At 40.6% G+C, this 21,364-nt stretch overlaps 1 protein-coding gene across 10 annotated transcripts in view; it reads right to left on the minus strand.

Annotated features, from left to right (window-relative positions):
- Positions 1-21,364, minus strand: part of FAM13C (family with sequence similarity 13 member C) — a 244,569-nt gene that overhangs the window by 133,172 nt on the left and 90,033 nt on the right. For 6 of the 10 annotated variants that reach the window (XM_058671479.1, XM_058671469.1, XM_058671475.1 and 3 more), the window contains one exon: positions 12,476-12,561. The gene's annotated coding sequence lies outside the window, so the exon portion shown is untranslated. Of the gene's footprint in view, positions 1-8,654; positions 8,744-12,475; positions 12,562-21,364 lie in introns of all 10 variants that reach the window. The other 4 variants (XM_058671476.1, XM_058671474.1, XM_058671468.1 and 1 more) reach the window with 1 other exon arrangement.

Below are 21,364 nucleotides of genomic sequence, written 5' to 3' on the forward strand. Positions count from 1 at the left end.
AAGCAATTCTTGAAAAAAAATGCATGAAGCCCTTCATTAGTTTTGAAAATGATGGCTTTTAATAATTATGTAGTGAATGCCAAAAATGAGGTGGATCATAATTTCTTCTTTTTAAGACTTATTTTATTTTTTTTGCAAAGTCAGATATACAGAGAGGAGGAGAAACAGAGAGGAAGATCTTCCGTCCGATCATTCACTCCCCAAGTGACCGCAACAGCCAGAGCTGAGACAATCCGAAGCCAGAAGCTAGGAGCTTCTTCCAAGTCTCTCATGCAGGTGCAGGGTCTCAAGTCTTTGGGCTCTCCTTGACTGCTTTCTCAGGCGGCAAGCAGGGAGCTGGATGGGAAGCAGGCTGCTGGGATTAGAAACAGCGCCCATATGGGATCCCAGCACATTCAAGGCAAGGACTCTAGCTGCTAAGCCACTGCACCAGGCAATGAATCATATTTTCAAGCTATTAAAATTATATATCAGGGCCCAGTACAATAGCCTAGTGGCCAAAGTTCTTGCCTTTCATGCGCTGGTATCCTCTATGGGTGCTGGATCATGTCCCAGGTGCTCTACTTCCCATCCAGCTCCCTACTTGTGGCCTGGGAAGGCAGCCGAGGATGATCCAAAGCCTTCGGATCCTGCACCCACGTGGGAAACCCAGAAGAAGTTCTTGGCTTGTGGCTTCAGCTCAGTCCAGTTCCAGCTGTTGCAGCCATTTGAGGGTTGAATCAGTGGACATAAGAGCTTTATATATGTCCTTTGCTCTGTAAATCTGCCTTTCCAATAAAAATAAATAAATCCTTAAAAAAAATATATATATATATATATATCAGTAAAACTCCCTCTAATGGTCAAGACTTAATCTTTGGTCTTTCTCAGAATTATCTCACTGTATTATATGCGGAATATAAAATAACCATTTTTAAATAATTTCATAACTTATTAAAAAGATTTATTTATTTTTATTGGAAAGGCAGATGTACAGAGGAGGAGAGACAGAGAGGAAGATCTTCCATCCAATGCTTTACTCCCCAAGCGGCCACAATGACTGGAGCTGAGTCTCCCACACGGGTGCAGAGTCCCAAAGCTTTAGGCCGTCCTCTACTACATTCCCAGGCCACAAGCAGGGAGCTGGATGGGAAGCAGGATAAGAACCGGCACCCATATGGGATCCCAGCGCATTCAAGGCAAGGACTTTAACTGCTATGCTATCGAACCGGGCCCAAATAATTTCATAACTTCTTGCTCTGACCTATCAGGTCATATGTGCTCTGGCCTTAGAGACAACCAAAATTATGTCCAATCACACTGTTTTCCTGCTGTGATTATGATACATAAACCTGATTCTGCCCAAGGACCTTTTTATTCTCTCAATATACATATGGGTATATAAATCTGTTCACTATGTATATTTTTCATCTACTTAAAAAGGGAAAGAGGGAGACAGCATGTGCTTCCATCCACTGATACCCCCAAATTTCCTTAATAACCATGGGCTGGGCCAAGCCAAAGCCAGAAGCCTGCTCCCACTGAGATCTTGCATGTGGGGGTCAGGGCCCCACACACTTGAGCCACTATCTGCTGCCTTCCAGGATACATTAGCAGGAAACTGAATTAGAAACAATGTAGCCATGACTCAAACTGATACTCAGATAACAGATGTGGGCACTCCAAGCAACAGTTTAACTCACTGTGCCATAATCCCCACCATGACCTGTGACCTTTCCTACTGTTGCTGCCTGTAATGAGAACACCACTTCCAACATGCTCAAATGGGCTTCCTTAGGGAGGCCTTTCTGATGCCTCTCCCAAAATGAAAAGCTCTCATGATTCCTTTGTCTTTCATTTTCTTTATAGGATCTGTCACTCTTACATTTAATACACATTTGTCTATTTGCTTTATACTCTTACTTTTCCCCCCACCCCACCCCCCCATGCACTATAATGTAACCTTTTGAGGACCAGAACTTTGGAACCTGGGTCTGGCACAATGGCTCAACTAGGTAATACTCCCCTTGCATGCACAGGGACCCATATCTGCATCAGCTCGTATCCCAGCTGCTTCCCATCCAGCTCCCTGCTTGTGGACTGGGAAAGCACCAGAGAATGACCCAAAGACTTGGGACCCTGCATCCACATGGGAGACCCAGATGAAGCTCCAGACTCTTGGCTTCAGATGGGCTCAGCTCTGGCAATTGCAGTCATTTGGGAAGTGAACCAATGTATGGAAGATCTTTCTCTCTGTCTCTACTTCTTTCTGTGAATCTGCCTTTCACATAAAAATAATCCTAAAAAAAAATGGGGTCCTATTCTATATCTAGGGCAAAAACAGCATCTACCATAAAAACTACCAAATAAATATTTGTGGAATGAAATGAAGGAATGACTATTTGGTTTAACTTCATACCCTGTGTTTTTTCAATAGGATGCTGGCTCCTATTATAACTGATTCATTTTAAGTAGTGGTTTTCCAAAACAAGTTATCCTTAGGTAATGAGGCTTTCCTGCATTCCTTCTTTCGTTCAGGGGTGACAAATAAATTTTATGATGCTGTGTCAATCCAATTAATGCTACTGCTATCTAGAACATTGTTTCTGAGGTGTGGTCCCACTCCAGCCAGAAACGGTCTTGTGATTAATGTCCAACATTGTTTGCCACATCAGTAGGATATAGGCATGTTAACAGAACTTATCACCCAAGAACACTCTATTAAGATCAAAATCTTTTTGGCAAAAGTACATTTTATATTAAGATTCTTATTTGAAGCAATTTTGTATGACATCCTTATCATTGATGTGATTCTCAGAAGTTACCTGATCTAATTCTCTCTAGTTTTAGGATTTAGTTATCTTCAATGGAAAATGGTAAGGGTGCCAAGACTTTTGGCCATCCTCTACTGCTCTCCCAGAATCACTCCCCAAATGGCTCTAATACTGGGTCACCAGGCCAAAGCGAGGAGCCTGGAACTGTACCCTGAACTCTCATGGATGGCAGGTGCCTCAATACTTTATTTTTTAACTTTACGACTTTGCAAATTTGAATTTTCAGAAAAGTTTAGCAGGTAGCTCATCTCTTGTCTGTGAGGTATCAGTCTGGGCAGGTGGAAACAAAGACCACCTTCCAAGTTGGCTTTTTTGCTCCCACAGCAAGTAACACAAGCTCCTTGACCTCTCCACATGGCCTCCTCCTACACTGCCCCTCCACTGACATCTCACAGCACAATAACTGGAGAGTAACTGGCCTTCTTCCACAGCAGCTGGTCTCACCTAGAACTACACAGTGCCCGAGTTTAAGCCCAGCTTCATGTTGTAATGCCAGCTTCCTGTTAATGTGCACCTTGTAAGCTAGCTGGTGATAATTCAAATACTTGAGTCCCTGACACCCAGTGGGAGACCTGACTTGAGTTTCCAGCTCCTGGCATCTGCTCATTCAGGGCTGCTACAGGCATCTGAGAAGTAAACCAGAAGACAGAAGACCCATCTCTACCTGTCATTGTGGTCACCTGGGGAGTGAATCATTGGACGGAAGATCTTCCTCTCTGTTTCTCTTCCTCCTCTCTGTATATCTGACTTTGTAATAAAAATACATAAATCTTTAAAAAAAAGAGATTATTGGCCCATTTTTGGCAACCAACATATACATGTATATGTACATACACAGATGAAGGGATGGACAGGAAAAAAAAACCCACTGTAATGAGAAAGGCAAAAATTCTGCCGTTCCCATGGAACAAATTACGTTTGACTACTTAATTTAGCAAATTCAAGCAACAGTTCTTAACAGGGCTCTTTTAACACTAAGACATGCCATGATCAACTGCGAGATGCTTTGCAATTTGCAAGTCATTTGCCAAATATTGACACTTGTTAATAATTAAATAATTAAATTTCTAAATAGTATGTCTGAGCACATCCAAGTTTATCTCTACAACAGCAACCCTCTCACACATGCATTCCTAAAGACATTCATCAGTGGAGGTTAAGGGGTGGAGCTGTTACAGCTCTTCCCCTGGGAACTGCTCAGACCCTGGCACACTGGTGTGAAAGCTCCACACCCTGCCATCATCCATCCGTACAGCCTGGAAAAGGAAAAAAGAAAGAAGCATGTTGCTGGAGAAGTCAGTATGAGCCAGCTAGAGAAAAGATTAATAAAATCCAAATATGAAGCAATACTGAAGACTGTTTTGCTCTGAAGCAAGAGAACCATGTTATAGTCTCATACTCCCTTCTGTCTTCTATCTTTCTCCTTCCCACAGCCTCTTTCCCTATAGGCTCACAAATGTGAGGTAGTGAGACTTAGTAAAACCTATTAGCTGCCAATCAAGCTATAAAAATAACTCAAAAGTCATATTTTGTTAAAGTTAGGTCAAGAACACTATTTGTTAATATTAAAAACAGCAGATAAATTTATAGTTCTAAAACTATAACATCTCACTCCACCATTATTTCTAATTACTAAGCACATATTAGTAAAAAAATAAAATTTGCCATTACTGCTTCCTGGAGATACTGACATGGTTTCTTTCAAGGACATTGTGGGTACTTCCCATTTGTGGGTGGTTGACACACATCCAGAGAGAGTGGCATTCCCGTGCGCCCAGCACCACTCAGGCTGCTGTTTTACTATATTTGGTAATAATCCCTCAATGTAAGATTCTATTCAGATCATGGCTGGGAGAGTTGTCACTTAGACTTTGCACAGGCACCAACACACTTCTTAATAATTCTCAAGAAGTCATTCAAAATTCATGTATGGTATTGTGATTTGTTTCAACCAGAAAGTAAAAAGCAAATCCTACCATCATTGGAACATGAATTATTGGCATGGGACTCATCACAGATAGTCAAGCTAGTGAGCAAACACAGAATATCCATAAACAACATTATAAGAAACATAAAATTTAAAAATTTATGCCATCTGCTAAGATACTTTTCATTCAATCAGTGAAATACCAAAATCTTAACTGTAGAAAGTAACATAATATTAAGAAAAAGAGTCCTAGGCCCTGAATGCTGTCTCACTTCCGCCATTAACACAACTGACCCTGTGTGTGAGTGGCTAAACTTTTATAGACCTCAGTGGCCTAAAACATGAGATTAGATTTAGTTTTTAAAAATGTTTTATTTTTTTAGATATAAAAATTTATAAGACATACACATATAGTGTGTGTGTGAGAGAAAGAGAGAGAGAGAAAGAGAGAGAGACAGAGATAGAGAGAGAGAGAACACAAGCATCCATCTGCTGCTTCACTTCCCAAATGTCTACAACAGCCTAGGCTGGGCCAGGTCAAAACCAGGAAGCAGAAATTCAACTCAGGCCTCCCATGTAGGTGGCAGGAACTCAACCATTTGAGCCATCACTTATTACTTCCCAGGAATCACATTACCAGGAAGCTAGATTTAGAGCAGAGCTCAGAAGGAGAAAACTGGGCCCAACAAAATGGCTCAATTGGAAGATCCTCCCCCTTTAAGCATCAAGATCCCATAGGATGTCAGTTCATGTCCTGGCTGTTCCACTTCCTATCCCAGGCTTATGGCCTGGGATAGCAACAAATCCTGGCCCAAGTCCTTGGGTCCCTGTACCTGCATGGGAGACCCGGAAGAAGCTCCTGAACCAGCAGATGGAAGATCGTTCTCTCTGTAGATCTACCTTTCCAATAAAAATAAATAAAATAATATGGCTATTAATAAAAAGACAGAAAGTAACATATATTGTCAACAATTAGAACAAAGTGGAAATTTTATACACTCTTGGCAGGAATGTAAATTAGTATAGCCACTAAGGAGAGCAGTATGGACTTTTCCTTTAAAGAGAGAGAAAAAAAAAAAAAAAAAAAAACCAAGAAAAAATGAGGTGCCAAAGGATGTGAGGGAAGAAGAGGCAGGTAAGGTGTATGTGGACATTCAGAGGCAATGAAGGTAACTGGATTTGCAATTTGGTGCTCGGATTCTCCTGACTGGCTAATTTCAAGGATGTTTCCCACTCTGCCTCATTAGCCACCTTCCCCTACTATCACAAGAAACAACACAATGCGGTAAAGACACACATTACTTTTCATGATCTGCAATGAATACTGTACTCATGATAACATAAGCTCTCAAGGGAGGGGTTGCAGACCAGACTCTGACCTGGTATCTTTTGCGAGTGGCAGGGAGGCTTTTCAGAGCTAAATATTAGCAAGCATTTAGGTTATGTTCGCACTCTAAACTGAAAGACAATTCGCCATAAACTATAAAGTCAATATGAGGGCTACATTTCCAACCCACTTGCCACATGTCTTGATCTCTCATCACTCACTCAAAAGCTTATTTTCTTGGCCTCTAGCCCAGCCAGGTCTTAACTTGGGAATTTTTGCCCCCCCTGCCCCCCCCCCAACTTTTCCAATCTACAGAAAAGAAACCAGTCTGATTAACCTGCATATACTCACTTAGCACCAACAAATTCGCCACTTAAGTCATTCTTTTAATGTCAGATGTCAGTCCCCACACAATATCATTAAAACAGTCTATTAACAAGAAAAGCTGAGTTTCCTTTCATCCAAAGAGACAGCAGTTGCTTGTGATAGTGTTTGGGACACCCTGAAGTAAGGATATCAACCTTGGGATATTTACAAGGTTATGGAGACTGGTTTAAGGTCAATTTCTCAATGGAGGGGAGCATGATTAGGACTAGAGAAATATTATAAAACAATGATTTATGAATGTAGATACAAAAAGATGAGGAACATCTCAGAGTTTTAGCAGGATCAGTGGCTTCATGATGCCTTGCAAAGAGCTGAATAGCTTGATGCGCATTCAAACAAGTTTTATGGTAAGTTTTATGGTAACATCTGTCATGGGAACAGATGCTTCAGAATAGTGAAAGCAGACTGGTCAAGGGAGTGGAATAGTTAGGACAGTGAAGTGCCTAAATCGAGAGGCTATATTACTGGATGTATTTCACTTCATAAATGCATATGGTTTGACAAATATCTTGTCATCACCCCAACTCCTTTTTATTGCTGCTGTTATTTACTAGACAATTTGAAATTATGGCTTATTTTGTAAAACTAACAACAGTGTCCAGCTCACACATATACTCTGTAATAGGACAAATACTTATTCACCAAAATCTTCACATACAAGTTTTTAATTTTTTTTCAGTTGTTTATTCTTAGCTTTCTACCCAGTTTTCTCTTCTGCAAGCTCTTGTGTCTAACAGAGCCTCGGCCTTTCCTCAGCACTTGTCTTTCACTGTTGAAGAGACAACTGCGCTCAAATGCACTTGTGATTTGAGAGTATTTCCACAGACATTGTTTCTGAGTGTTCAAATGATGCGAATGACAAAACAGCCTAAGATAAAAGATGAATTTACTTAGTATTTCACTCACTCCTCTCAGAAATCCTGGAAGCAGCACATGATGAAATATTTCCTGGAGTACTGAATGTATCCAATTGCCTTCTTTTTTGCTTACTCACGATTCTAGAGGCATTCACAAAGTTAGTGAGGTATTAAAGTTGAGCAATATTTTATAATATGAAACAAAACATGTAACTATCAAATATGCATTGGGTTGAATCATATGGAGCTGTCTATTTTTTTATAGGTCAGGTCTGTATGTCTTAAATACAAACATACGTACATGCATAGGAACTCCTTTACGACTAAAGACATAACATGGACCAAGCATAACAGCAATTCTTTATATATTCCTATATTCCTAAATTTGTTAAGATGATAAAAACTGAGCAGTGTGTACTATATTTTCCATATAATGAATTCCAGATACTTTTTATAAGTTACTGTGATCATATTTTATCATGTACTAGCATAATAAAATATCTAAGCATGATACAGAAATAGTTTTGATACAAAATTTAAAATTCATGATTGTTACCATTTTAAAACAGTGAAATTGATAAATCTGAAGGAATATTTTAACTCACAAAAGTGACTTTGTTGAGGACAGATCTCATAATATTCAAAGTTACATGGAAAGAGTTTCAATTATATTGAAAAATATATTGTGAAAATCGTGATTTTTGTCAGTGTAATTATCCAGCTGGCTAAAATAAAAACAAGAAACCCATTTTGGGCCCGGCAGCGTGGCCTAGCGGCTAAAGTCCTCGCCTTGAAAGCCCCGGGATCCCATAGGGGCACCGGTTCTAATCCCAGCAGCTCCACTTCCCATCCAGCTCCCTGCTTGTGGCCTGGGAAAGCAGTCGAGGACGGCTCAATGCTTTGGGACCCTGCACCCGTGTGGGAGACCTGGAGGAGGTTGCAGGTTCCCGGCTTCAGATCGGTGCAGCACCAGCCGTTGGGGCTCACTTGAGGAGTGAATCATCAGACAGAAGATCTTCCTCTCTGTCTCTCCTCCTCTCTGTATATCTGACTTTGAAATAAAAATAAATAAACCTTTAAAAAAAAAAGAAATCCATTTTATGGGACAAAGATAAATTCATAAATCACATAGGTATTTAATATTTGAATTAAACATGATTATTCCAAAGAACAATCATATACTTAGATGTGCAGAAAGTTATTTTTGACACTTCATAAGACTTAATTCTAAAAAAAACTATAGCTTAACCAATTCTATTTGCTATTTTGAAAATATATTCGCCACAAGAGGAAGATACAATTGAGTTTACTTAACAGTTTAACTGCTTATAATTTTTAAATACCTATATTCTTGCCTCCGGCCTTTCAATGTTGATTGCAGCCCTGTTTCCAGAAATATCTTTATTCATTCATCACAATTAGTCACTGGCACCTATGACACAAACAATAAATTGGAGAGAATTGATATCTAAAGATGATTGGGCCATAGAAAAGGCTTCTATTAAGAATTTTAATTTACAAAACCTCAGAGTCTAAAGCAGGTGCCACACAGTCCTGAAGCCACTGAGGAGGAAGTAGTGCAGGGAGGTGACTATGAAGCACTGGGCAGTTGATGATGTGCCCAAAGCGGACACTTACGGCTCAGGCCAATCCCATTGCTGCCACGTGGGAATGTGGGTCAAAAAAAGAAGCTAGATAAGGATAGTTTCATATGAAATCCCTCAGCTCAAATTTTTTTTAACTAAATGAAAAACCAAAGTATGCCTGTGAACTAGATTTAAACAATTAACTGCCACTTTGCCATCTTTAGTCTAGATTGAGATTAACAATGACATGAATTAACAATTGCTACAAGAATCCTTCAAAAAGTCTGTAGAACATAGAAAAGGTAAGTTAATCATAGTAACAAGAAATTCTGAAATCTATTGATACTTTTTTTCATAATATGCATTCCCATGAAGACTTTCAAGACCCTCTGCATGTATCTCAAAATATTTTTATAAATACAATCATTCTTTCTTAAATATTTTTTATTAATTTATATATGAGAGGCACAAACATAGTAAGAAAGAGCTCTGATCCCCTGGTTCACTCCTGCAGGCCTGCAAGAGTTGGGGCTAAGCCATGACAAATCTGAGAGCCAGAACTTCACTGCAGGTCTCCCACATGTAGCACAGGGAACAAAGTTCTTTTTTTTAATATTTATTTATTTTTATTGGAAAGGTAGATCTTCAGAGAGGAAGTGAGACAGAGAGGAAAATCTTTCATCTGATGGTTCACTCAACAAGTGGCCACGATGGCTGGAACTGAACCAATCTAAAGCCAACAGCCCGGAGCCTCTTCTGGGTCTCCCACATGGGTACAGGGCCCCAAGGCTTTGGGCTGTCCTCAACTGCTTTTCCAAGCCACAAGCAGTGAGCTGGATGGGAAGCGGGGCCACCGGGATTAGAACTGGTGCGCCCATATGGGATCCCAGTGTATTTAAGGCAAGGACTTTAGCTGCTAGGCTATCACGCTGGGCCCGGAACCAAGTTCTTAATGTACCAACTCCTATTTGCAAAGAAGTGTATCACCAGGAATCTGATAGCAAAAGTGGAGCTAGGAATCAAACCCAGACACTGTGGTGTATGATTCATGCATTGCGAGTTTGCATCTTAAGCACTACACACATTCAAAAACTTATGCATCAAAATAAGTTTATCGTTTGAGTCTGTTCTCCATGAACATTTTTAATGTCCCTTCATATTCTTCACATTTCCTATTTTTTTCTTTGTTATCTTTTGTGTGATCACTGTCTTCCTCTTCTTTCTTCCTCTCCTCCTTTCTCCCATCCTCTCCTTTTTCTTCTCTATTTTGTTTTTCTCCCAATAAAACTGTTGGACGTATCTTGACAGTAGGATACTGCACTGTCTGCCATTGTCTGTACCAGCAGTTTGACTGTTTATAAAGTACTATATTATTGAAATAATATGGGGGAAGTAAACTGGGGGGAGGGAATTTGGGGAGGGACATGGAAAATCCAAGAGCCTATGGAATCATGCCATAAAATAAATTAATAATAAAATAGAAGAAAAAAGAAAAGAAAAAAAACAATTAGCCAAGAACAGAAAATATCTTCATATCATCTGCATATGAACAAAGAGAGGAAATCTTAGAAAATCTGGTTTGGTCACCAATGTCTCCCACACAGAATGATGGAAAATGTACTAATCTAAGATTAAGTTCCCTTCAGAAGGCATATTTGTACCCCTAAAAGGGAATTTTTTTTTTGTAATTAATCACCAAGTATTTCCTGCTTCTCATGATTTTATACACAAAGTTACAAGACTTCTCAACTTAACAAGCTCTCACAGTGATATATCAAAAACCATCTTGAGACAGTACTAGCAATTATTATTATTCATTAGTATTTATACTATTTAGTACAACTTTTTAAAAACATGTTTACATAGTTGAGAGGGAAGCTTGTCCATGGAGTCTGCAATTAGGGTGGTGAGGGTCAAGGTATGGAGAAAGCTGGGCAGGACAAATGTTTCAATCTTTCTCCTCTCCTGTGTCCACAGCGGACAACCTACTTCAGAAGCTCCTGTTCTGGAGTCCTCCAAGAAACCTTGCCTAGAGTGATGGCAGACTTGACTCCTGTGTGTGTCAGGCAGGGAAGAGTCAGGTTTGATGTGTCACCTGCACCAACCAATGCACACACAAGTGGATGCAGTTGTCTGGTCAGTTCCACCTCCGGCCCCATCTCTAATGTGAACCAAGGGATGCTGAAGTCTGGCCAAGCCCAACCCACCACAGGCCCAGTCTTCAAGCACAACAGCAGGTGCCACAGCCTCACTGGGGTGACCTTCAATAACACCCGATAGTGCTGCTCCAAATCCCAGTTTTTGCACATGTTGACATGTGCTTCAACCTAGGCCTGCATCCCATCTGGCTCTCAAGTACACCCATGAGCACTTGCAGTTCAGCACAACCTAACCCACCCCCAGACCCAGCCCACACACATGCCAGTAGGTGCTGCCACCAGCCCTGGCTCTTGTGGTCATCAGTGGGAGCTACAGCCAGCAGATTAGTGCCCACAGCTTCCCTAAAAAGTCTACACATAGTCCTGGATCTTGTGCGTCAGGGGGTACTGTGGTCCAGCCTGACATGACGTATGCCCAGTATTAGCACCTGTCAGTGTGTGCTGTGGTCTAACTTGGCCAACATGCACCCATTCTGGCTCTCATGAACACCAGCTGGTATGGCATCCTAGCCCAAGCTGGCCTAGCCTCAGTCCCAGTTCTTGCCAGTGGGTGGAGCAGCCTCACCCAGCTTGGTCAACACCCAGTTCTCATGTGAACTAGTGGCGATTGCAGTTCAATGAAACTTGGCCTGCATCTATTCTGGCTCTCACTAGTACCAGTATGTGCTATAAATCAGCACAACCTGGACTGCTCCCAGATCCAGCTCACACTGCTCTCAGCCCTGGCTTTCACATTCACCAGTGGGAGTTGCAGCCTAGCAGGGGAGTTCCCCAAGTTCCCCTACCAAGCCCAGGATCTCAAGTGTGCTGGTGGATGCTACAGCCCTGCTTATCATGGTCTGCCTTCAGTCCTGGCCTTTGCATGTGCTGTTGAGTCCTGCAGCATGGCCCTTCCTGGCCTCCTCCCAGCCTTGGCTCCTGGGAGTGTCTGCTAGGTTCTGTGGTCCAACATGGCTCAATCCATTATCACCATCCCCCCAGTTCTCCAGGGGCTGCTCTAGTCCAACAGAGGCAAGCCCACAATTCCCCTACAGAATCTGCCCCCAGATTCATGTTCTGGTGGGTTCTGCAGCCCAGTCTGATGTGGCCTACCCCATGCTCTGACACAGGTAATTACTGCAGGTTACCCAAGTCCCAGTTCTTTCATATGGCAGTAGGCAGTGGGTAATGCTATTTAGCTCTGCGCAGGTCTCCCACATGGATGGATACCCTGGTTAGATCTAGACATGCCCTACATACATACATACACACACACACACACACACACACACACACACACTTTCACTAACAAAAGCAAAGAAATATAAAAAGCTTTTTGCTAATGCAGAGCCTAGGAGTCTGCAGTGATAGTTCAAGTAACTGGGTTCCTGACACACTCTGGAGACCTGAACTGAGCCAGATTCCTGTCTCCCACCTTACCTTAGTCCCCAAACATTGCTGTCATCTGAGAACAAAAGAGGCAGATGGGATCTCTCTGTTTCTGTCCCCACGTCCTCTTCCTTTGCCTGTCAAATAAATACAAACAGATAAAATATTAAACAACATAGATCAGCATTCAAATATAAAATGTGTAAGTTATGGTATTATTCATCAATAAATTACAGTGATCTTTTGAATGGTTGCTCAAAATATACCTGCTTTAAGAAAAAAACAAATGGACTCAGAAAGCAGGAGTGTCCCTGTCTTCTGGATCATAGCCCATTAACCATTTTCTACTCTCCCTCATCACCTTCACTAACCCAGGAAGTTTTTCCATTTATCTGACAATGTTAAGCGAGACTATTTTACTTTTAGGAGTGACTGACAGTGGCCAGTATCCAGCCCTGCCTTGTCAGAGTGCACAGTACTACACAGCAAGTAGTAAACAAGCATAATTCATTCACCATCAAGGCAAGCAGGCGTGCTTCTGAGTGTTCAACAAAGCTATGAACACAAGCACACAAATGGTACCCAGCTTACATATGCCTTTCACACCGGATTCCATTTAAGATGTTTACTCTTGGAAGGGGGGGTGGACATACAGTATTCTTTCTCATAGAGGAAGGGCAGCATCATGGAATTTTCCCCATGGTGCCTTATAGGTTGTGTTTCTCAGGAAAGCACTAATATGCAACCCTGAGCAGTGAGAACTGAACAGGAGAGACCCAGGCAGATGCCTCTGTCCCGCTCCTCCCCTTGCACGGGCCACAAGGAGTCCTCCTCAGAGCTCTTTGGAGGAGTCTTCTATGCTGAGTGAGTGGTTCGTTGGAACACACAGCCCTTGGAACCATCACAACACATCACAGAGCCTCACACCTTTCTTTGACTCACTCAACTCATCCTTACCCTAGCCACCTTTGGCTTTATTCTTCACAAATAAAGTTGCAATACTTTATTTCTGCCTCTGGCACTGATTTCCAGAAAATGAAGGAGCAGACATGGTTTTTGTGTTCAAATCGCTAATTGCTTACTAACAAATTGGTCTGCATATGTTCAGGGCTAAGGGCCCAGGACAAGAAAATCCAGATTCCAAGAAGTTGGAGAAGAAACCAGAGTCACTTGTGGGTTTATATCCCCTTTACTCACAGCAGCACGTAGACACGCACAAGGAACAACCACCTACCTCTGTGGTCATGGCAGCAGTCGGACACACACACACACCTGTACACATCCACATATAGATGCATACAGCAACACATTCAACACAACCATGCACATGTCTCCATCTACTCACAAGCAACCATATCTACCCATGCCTCCAGGTAGCTCTTATGGCCCTCCAGACAAAAATGACCCGAAGCCAAAGCGTTACATAACAGGACTGTGGGCAGCCATCAAAGCAGGCAGACCTCCGAGCTGCCATGACACTGGTTCCCACAGAGAGAGATATAAAGCCTAGAAATGGAGGGAAAGGTCAAAAGACATGGAAACCTGACAAACACCATCTTCCCAAGTCCACTGCTTCAACAGTGTGGAAGGTAAGAATAACTAAACTCACCTAACAATGGGGCTACTTAAAAATTAGACTAGAAGTCATAGTGTATATTTTTACAATGTCCACATGTGTTCATAAAATATTTAGGTAAGGAGGGTATCAACTACATAAAATTCCAGGCTTGCATGTAATTAAAATACTTTCATTTGCTAAACTTTGTTAAGTCCAAGTTTATGGACTCACACAAAGAATACATAATGCATATTAATTTACTGGTATCTAAAGATCTTCCAGTGTTTTCAGCAACAATCACAACATTAAAATCATAAGAGTATAAACAAAGCACATAAATGGGACTGGGAAATTTAGGTGGATCATTTTCTTACAACTGCTAAATATCCATTTAACCAGAAATATCTGGGGTGTTTCCCTCTTTTGTTTTTTGCTTTTGTTTTGCTTTTTAAAGATTTTTTTTTAAAGATTTATTCGTTTTATTACAGCCAGATATACACAGAGGAGGAGAGACAGAGAGGAAGATCTTCCGTCCGATGATTCACTCCCCAAGTGATCCGCAATGATCCGAAGCCGGGAACCTGGAATCTCTTCCGGGTCTCCCACGCGGGTGCAGGGTCCCAATGCATTGAGCCGTCCTCAACTGCCTTCCCAGGCCACAAGCAGGGAGCTGGATGGGAAGTGGAGCTGCCGGGATTAGAACCGGCGCCCATGTGGGATCCCGGGGCTTTCAAGGCGAGGACTTTAGCCGCTAGACCACGCCGCCGGGCCCTAAAGATTTATTTTTATTGGAAAGGCAGATCAGATTAGTGGAGAGAAGATATGGAGAGAAAAAAATCTTCTATCCACTGTTTCCCTACCCAAATAGCTGCAACAGCCAGATCTGAGCCAATTCAAAGCCAGGAGTCAGGAGCTTCTACCAGGTATCCCCTGAGGGTGCAGGGTTTCAAGGCTTTGAGCCATTCTCTACTGTTTTCCCAGGGCAGAAACAAGGATGGAAGTAGAGCAATAGGATACAAACTGGCACCCCTATGGGATCCCAGCGCTTACAAGATGAGGATTTAGCCATTGAGCCATTGTTCCGGTCCAGGATGTCTCCTTTTAAACTAACATGTTGAAGTGTATTACAAGTCAGTCCCAGGTAACCAAATTTTTTTTCCTGCCTGTTATAAACTGCTTGTGTTCCCCTGAAATGCATATGCTAACTCCTAACCCTCATTATGATGGTATTCTGAGGTGGGCCTATATAGATAATTACAGCTAGATGCCATCTGAAGGGTGAGTCCTCACAACAGGAGTAGTGCTTCTCCTAGAGAAACCAAAACACCAGCTGGTTCTCTACCATGTGAGAGCACAGCAAAAGCCAGGATGGCCTTCACTAGGCTCAGAACCAGGCAGCCCTCTGACCTTGGACATTCCAATGACCAGAACTGTGAAAAATGGCTGTGCTAAAGCTCCCAGTCTGTGGTATTTTTTATCAGACACTACAAAGACTAATACATTGACACTCATAATTTATTTAGATTCAGTCTTGGCACATTTTTCTAACACCAGTCTGCAAAAAGAGTCAGTGGAAAGAGAACAACAAAGGCAGATAATCAATGAAGAGCTCAAAACAACATTGAAATGCAATAATTCTGTTAGGAATCTTTTATAAACACAAACTTCTAAAGAGATAAACTTTCTCTGAAACTCAGAATTGCTAATGTTGACCTTGGACTCTCCAAATATCTTAGGACGTCAGAGCTGAACACTCTGGACTGAGTCCCATGGAAACAGGATTTAATAGCTTCATTCAAAGTCACAGGGCACACTTTGGTCAGCTAAAGGAACAAAAATACCATCTGCAGCTCCTTAATTATATTCGCTTCAAGAGTTAATTTAAATTTATTTAGTTTATTATGCAGAAGGAAAAAACATTATCTAAAAATCCCAGCTTTTCACAAATCCAGGGGTCACAGAAGTCAAACCACAGATTCAGCCACTAACATCACCAATAATAAAGATTCTATATTTGGCATTAGCCAGCTGCAATCACTTCTGATGCTTGAGACAGCTGGATCAAGTTGATTTCATCTCACTTGTATCAAGCTACAATGTCCTATATTTTCCCTCTTAAAACAAATCAGCAAAGTAGTGACTCAGATATATAATTTGCACCCCTCAAATCTCCAGAGTATTTTTTATAACTATACACTTATTTTATAACTTCTCCTCTCTCCCAACTAAAACGTTTCTTTCACCATGTAGTTGCTGGGTGAGATGTCTAGTATATTTTTTATCCTGATTTCAAATTGAATTGTTAAGAACAGTTCTTCTGAAGTAATAGTACACTCAAGACTTCACAAAACAAATCACTCCATTTCTCTTCTCACTACCATTAGATGATTCGGGAACCATAAGCCAAATAACCATGGCATGAGCAGTGACAATGATTCCATCAAGGTTTCCATTATTAAAGTATTAAATCATTAAATCATTTCAAACACACAATATTGTAGTACAGTGAGCTAAGTCACGTTACAAAGCCAGCATCCCACACCAAGTGCCAGATTCTGACCAGCTGTTCAGCTTCTAATCCAGCTTTTCACTATTGTGTTTGGTTAGGGAGCAGAGTGAAGACCAGCAGATAATTCTAGGTCCTGAGTTTAGGCTGCCCAGTCCTGGATGTTAAGGCCTTTGGGGAATGAATCGTTAAAACAAAAATTCTGTCTCTCTCTCGCCCTCCTTCTCCCTATAATTCTGCCTTTAAGGAAAGTAAATAAGTCCTTTTTTTAAAGATCTATTTATTTTTATTTGAAAGGCAGATTTACAGAGAGGAGTAGAGAAAGAGAGGAAGATCTTCCATCCACTGATTTACCTACCAAGTGGCTGCAATGGCTGGAGCTGAGCCAATCCAAAGCCAGCAGCCAGGAACTTCCTCCAGGTCTCCCACACAGTGCAGGGTCCCAAGACTTTGGTACATCCTGGACTGCTTTCCCTGGCCACAAGCAGGGAGCTGGATGGGAAGCGGCACTGCTGGGACACAAACCAGTGCCCATATGGGATCCAGGCACATGCAAGGCGAGGACTTTAGCCACTATGCTATAGTGCTGGGCCAAATAAATAAATCATTAAGAAACAACATATTGGGCCTGGTGCAGTAGCCTAGTGGCTAAGGTCCTGACATTTCCTGCGTTGAGATCCCATATGGAAGCCAGTTCTAATCCCGGCTGCTCCACTTCCCATCCAGCTCCCTGCTTGTGGCCTAGAAAAGCAACAGAGGATGGTCCAAAGGCTAGGGGCCCTGCATCCTTGCAGGAGACCTGGAAGAAGCTCCTGGCTTCAGATTGACTTGACTCCTGCAGTTGCGGCCACTTGGGGATTGAACCATCAAAAGGAGAATCTTTCTCTCTTTCTCTCTGTAAATCTGACTTTCCAACAAAAATGAATAAATCTTATAAAAAAAGAAAAGCATATCACAAAAATTTATTATCAAACTCCATTTACACTGTCATTAAAAATAGATGCCTGACCAATACAGTAAGATAGAGAACCAGGAAATACGCTGTTCACATTTCTCTGGTCAATTGATTTTTTTGGTAAGGGTGCCAAGAGTACACAGTTCATATATACGTAAGCTCAACTATGTAAACCTATTATATGGAGAAAAGAAACAGATAACAAAATTTCTGCATAGCAGAGTTATGAGGTAAACTTTAAGTAGTATAAATATTTTTTGTATATTCTATAATTCCTTCAATGAGCATTTATGAGAAAAATAAAAATCTTTTTCTCCTCTACATACTCCCCCCAACAGATACACACACATAATTCTGAAGGGAGAAAGCCAATATGTGAGTCAAAATAAATTTAAAATAGAAGCACATAACATGATCATAAGCAAACAAATCCTAGGGTGAACCACATTAGATGATTCCAGTATAAACACTGACCCTGATTTCTGTCTACACAATGACCTCAGAGTTCAGGGCTTGAGGCCAGAATGCAGATAAAAGACCTCTACCATCCTAGAACTGCTGATGTATCTTGAAGACATGTTTGTCTTTTTTCTCCAGGGTTTATCTGATGTAACTTGAAGATATGTTTATCTTTTTATCAGAGTTCATGCCTAGGTACTTGCTGTCAGAACATGATTGCAGTTATTCAAAATTTCTAGTTAGAGGCAGGGGATGTATATGTTAACCAGCAATGGAGATAAAGTAAGATAAAAACTCTACAAGGAAAACCATGGGACTGACAGACATACAACACTCTTAAACCCGGGAGGGGGAGCATTACACCAACTGGGCAATTCCTCAGGACACTGTTCTGGTTCTTATTCAGATTAGAGCCAAAATAGTTTCAGTTGAGAGATGATGTAAAGCATCAGATAAAACTATTGGGAAAGCCAAAATAAACCAGTTACAAAATGAAATACAACAGAATTGAAGAGTTAAAACTTTCTATTTAGAAATGTTAGCTGGAACATGGGGCAAATGCCAGAGAAAATCTATCCCTTTCAAAATAATATCTATGACATTGAAACATTTGATCAGTATCTCTTCTTTTTTGGCATTGATAACAGCTGGTCTGGATCTCTACCAAGGGCACTGCTGGTTCATGATAATAAAATCATGATATTTGCATATCAAAAATGTTTATCTTTCTACATTCTATGAAACAGAATCAGTATGTCTCTATCTCTTCCAAATGTAGTTTCAGCTCATGGGGTTTGATTTAAAAGAAAGATGGACACAACACATTTGTGAGATGGAACCCTCTATATGATTATGTAATAAAAGAACATAAAAATCCACCCTGACATTTGCAGTCATCTTGCATCCAAGTATCCCAGTATCAAAAACAAAGGATTAATTTTAAGCTCATCAAGTAAGCCATAAGTGACATCTGCACTTAGAATCAAAGGCAGAGAAAAGTGAATAAAAGCCCTGAGCTCATTTCAGTTAGTCCTCAAAGAACTCTTCTCCGGGTGATGATGAATACAACACTTATTCGTTTCTTGATTAGAATCTAACTTCTAAAAGTTCAGACTTGCAATTTAAAAAGAAACATTTTGTGTAAATAAGAGCAAATAAATGTGCAATAAGGTAATATATGCAATAATCATACAGAATAAAGGATTTCCTTTTAAAAAATGAAAGAGTGCTACCCTTCCAACTAAGACAAAAAAAATTATAGTCAGCCCACTTGAGGAATAGTCATATATTAGCATATTGTGCCTACACTCAGAAATCTACTAACAACTCCTGCTGGCATCGATGTGAGGAGGAAGGTACCCTACTACACTGCTGGTAGGAGTGTAGGCTAGTGCAGCCACTATGGAAGTAAGTAAGACAACAGACAAGGAATCTATCATATGTAACTCAGCTTCCCACTCCTGGGAAACAATCCAGATGCCTGACAAAAGAGGAATGGATAAGAAAATGTGGAACATCTACTCCATGGAATTTTACATGGCCATTAAAAAGAATGAAATTCTACCATTTGCAACAAAGTGGTCCCAACTTGAGACTATTATGCCCAGTGAAATAAGTCAATCTCAAAATGACAAATATCATATAATATGTTCTAATATAAGGCAACTTTCACGCAAAATGCAAAACAAATACACAGGTAAACATGTATATACACATATTCTCATAGATGAACTATATAATGGACATTGTAGTGGGCATCTCTACTCCCCAATAAAAGAAAAATTTCTCAAAATATTCTCAGTGAATCTCCATTCTATTTTCCAACTCAACAAAGGACTCAAATATCATAATCAATTCTCAAGTATTTCTTTTTAATTTGCAGCCTAGTGGTCAGTTCTCCCTTTTAATCTGAGATGAAGATATAGCTATATTATCTTCATTATTAAATCTATAGATAAGTATGTATAGATACTTATTTCTATCTATAGATAGATAAAGATAACAGGAGGGCTTTTCTACCTACTCAATTTACTTCCCAAATACTCCCCAATGACTGGGGTAGACACGCAGCAAAGTGGGAGACAGGAATGCAATCCAGGTTTCCAATGTGAGTTGCAGGATTACCTGATCCATCACCAATACTTCCTAGGGTGTACCCTAGCACAAAGCTGTACAGGAGCCCAAACCAGCTATCAAAACAGGCATTCTGATACAGGACCACTAGACCAAATGTCTACACCTCCTTATCCCTCTTTTAAAAAGATGTGTTTGTTTATTTGTCAACTTAATTATTTATTTACAAAGGCAGAGAAAGAGTAAAAGATTGATGTTCTTTGATTTTCCACTGTTGGTTTACTTCTCAAAAGCCTGTAATAGCTAAAATCAATATCAATAGGGGCACTGAGTTGCCCTGAATATCCTTGGTTCTAGGATGTCATCCAGCAAATCGAAACAGTATTTCCTGAAGGTTTATTTAATCTTTTTTCTCAAAAAATGTTTTCATAAATAAATACAAAATAAGGCTTAAATCCTCTCAAAAAAAAAAACAAACCCAAAAACAAAACATATAGCACTCAAAGATGTGTTTCTGAACATAGTTTGGAAAACGCTGAGTCAAAGTACATGCTGGGTCCATTTAAACAGGACACCGTCACTGTTTTGACACAAATGAATTAATTGGTAAGACCGCTTCCCAAAGTGGCCTACAAGATTGTCAATTTGCACGTTCATTCAGACAACGACACTATGACATCACTTATTAGCAAGGAACTTCAGATACTCAAGTTTAGAGTGTTGAGTTTGTTTTAGAAAATTGAGAAGCTGACTTCCCTCTTCCTGCCAACCATTAAAATCTTCCACACCTTCAAGTATCTGCCCTCCATAAGCTGCCCATAGGAAAAATAGGCTATGCAAAGTCAGCTCTGTTGATATTAATTTATTAGGCTTGAATTTTTCTTTTAAGATTATAAAAATGTGTAAAAATATTTGTCCTTAGTTTAGGAAAGGCTTGAGAGGTCTTTTCAGATTCTCATTTTCCTCTCTAAAATTGGAGGTTTATTTTGAAACAAATACTTAGATACCTTATTTGCTACAAAACAATGATAATAAACTAATTTTAAGCTCAAACAAAACACTGATAGATGAGGAAAGGAGAAACTCTCCTTTAAGCTGCTAGCATTTAAATAGCATCTGCTGTCACAACAGAATTTTGAATCGTTGTCCAATTTACATATGGCAGAGTGAGAGTACATATAAAAATTATGTCATGTTGGACCTGGCGTGATAGCCTAGCAGCTAGAGTCCTCACATTGAACGTACCAGAAACCCATATGGAAGCACCGCTTCCCATTCGGCTCCCTGCTTGTGGCCTGCAAAAGCTGTCAAGGATGGCCAAAGCTGTGGGACCCTACACCCACATGTGAGACCCAGAAGAAGCATCTGACTCCTGGATTTGAATTAGCT

The sequence above is a fragment of the Ochotona princeps genome, chromosome 13 (genome assembly GCF_030435755.1).
Source record: "Ochotona princeps isolate mOchPri1 chromosome 13, mOchPri1.hap1, whole genome shotgun sequence".
Taxonomy (NCBI): domain Eukaryota; kingdom Metazoa; phylum Chordata; class Mammalia; order Lagomorpha; family Ochotonidae; genus Ochotona; species Ochotona princeps.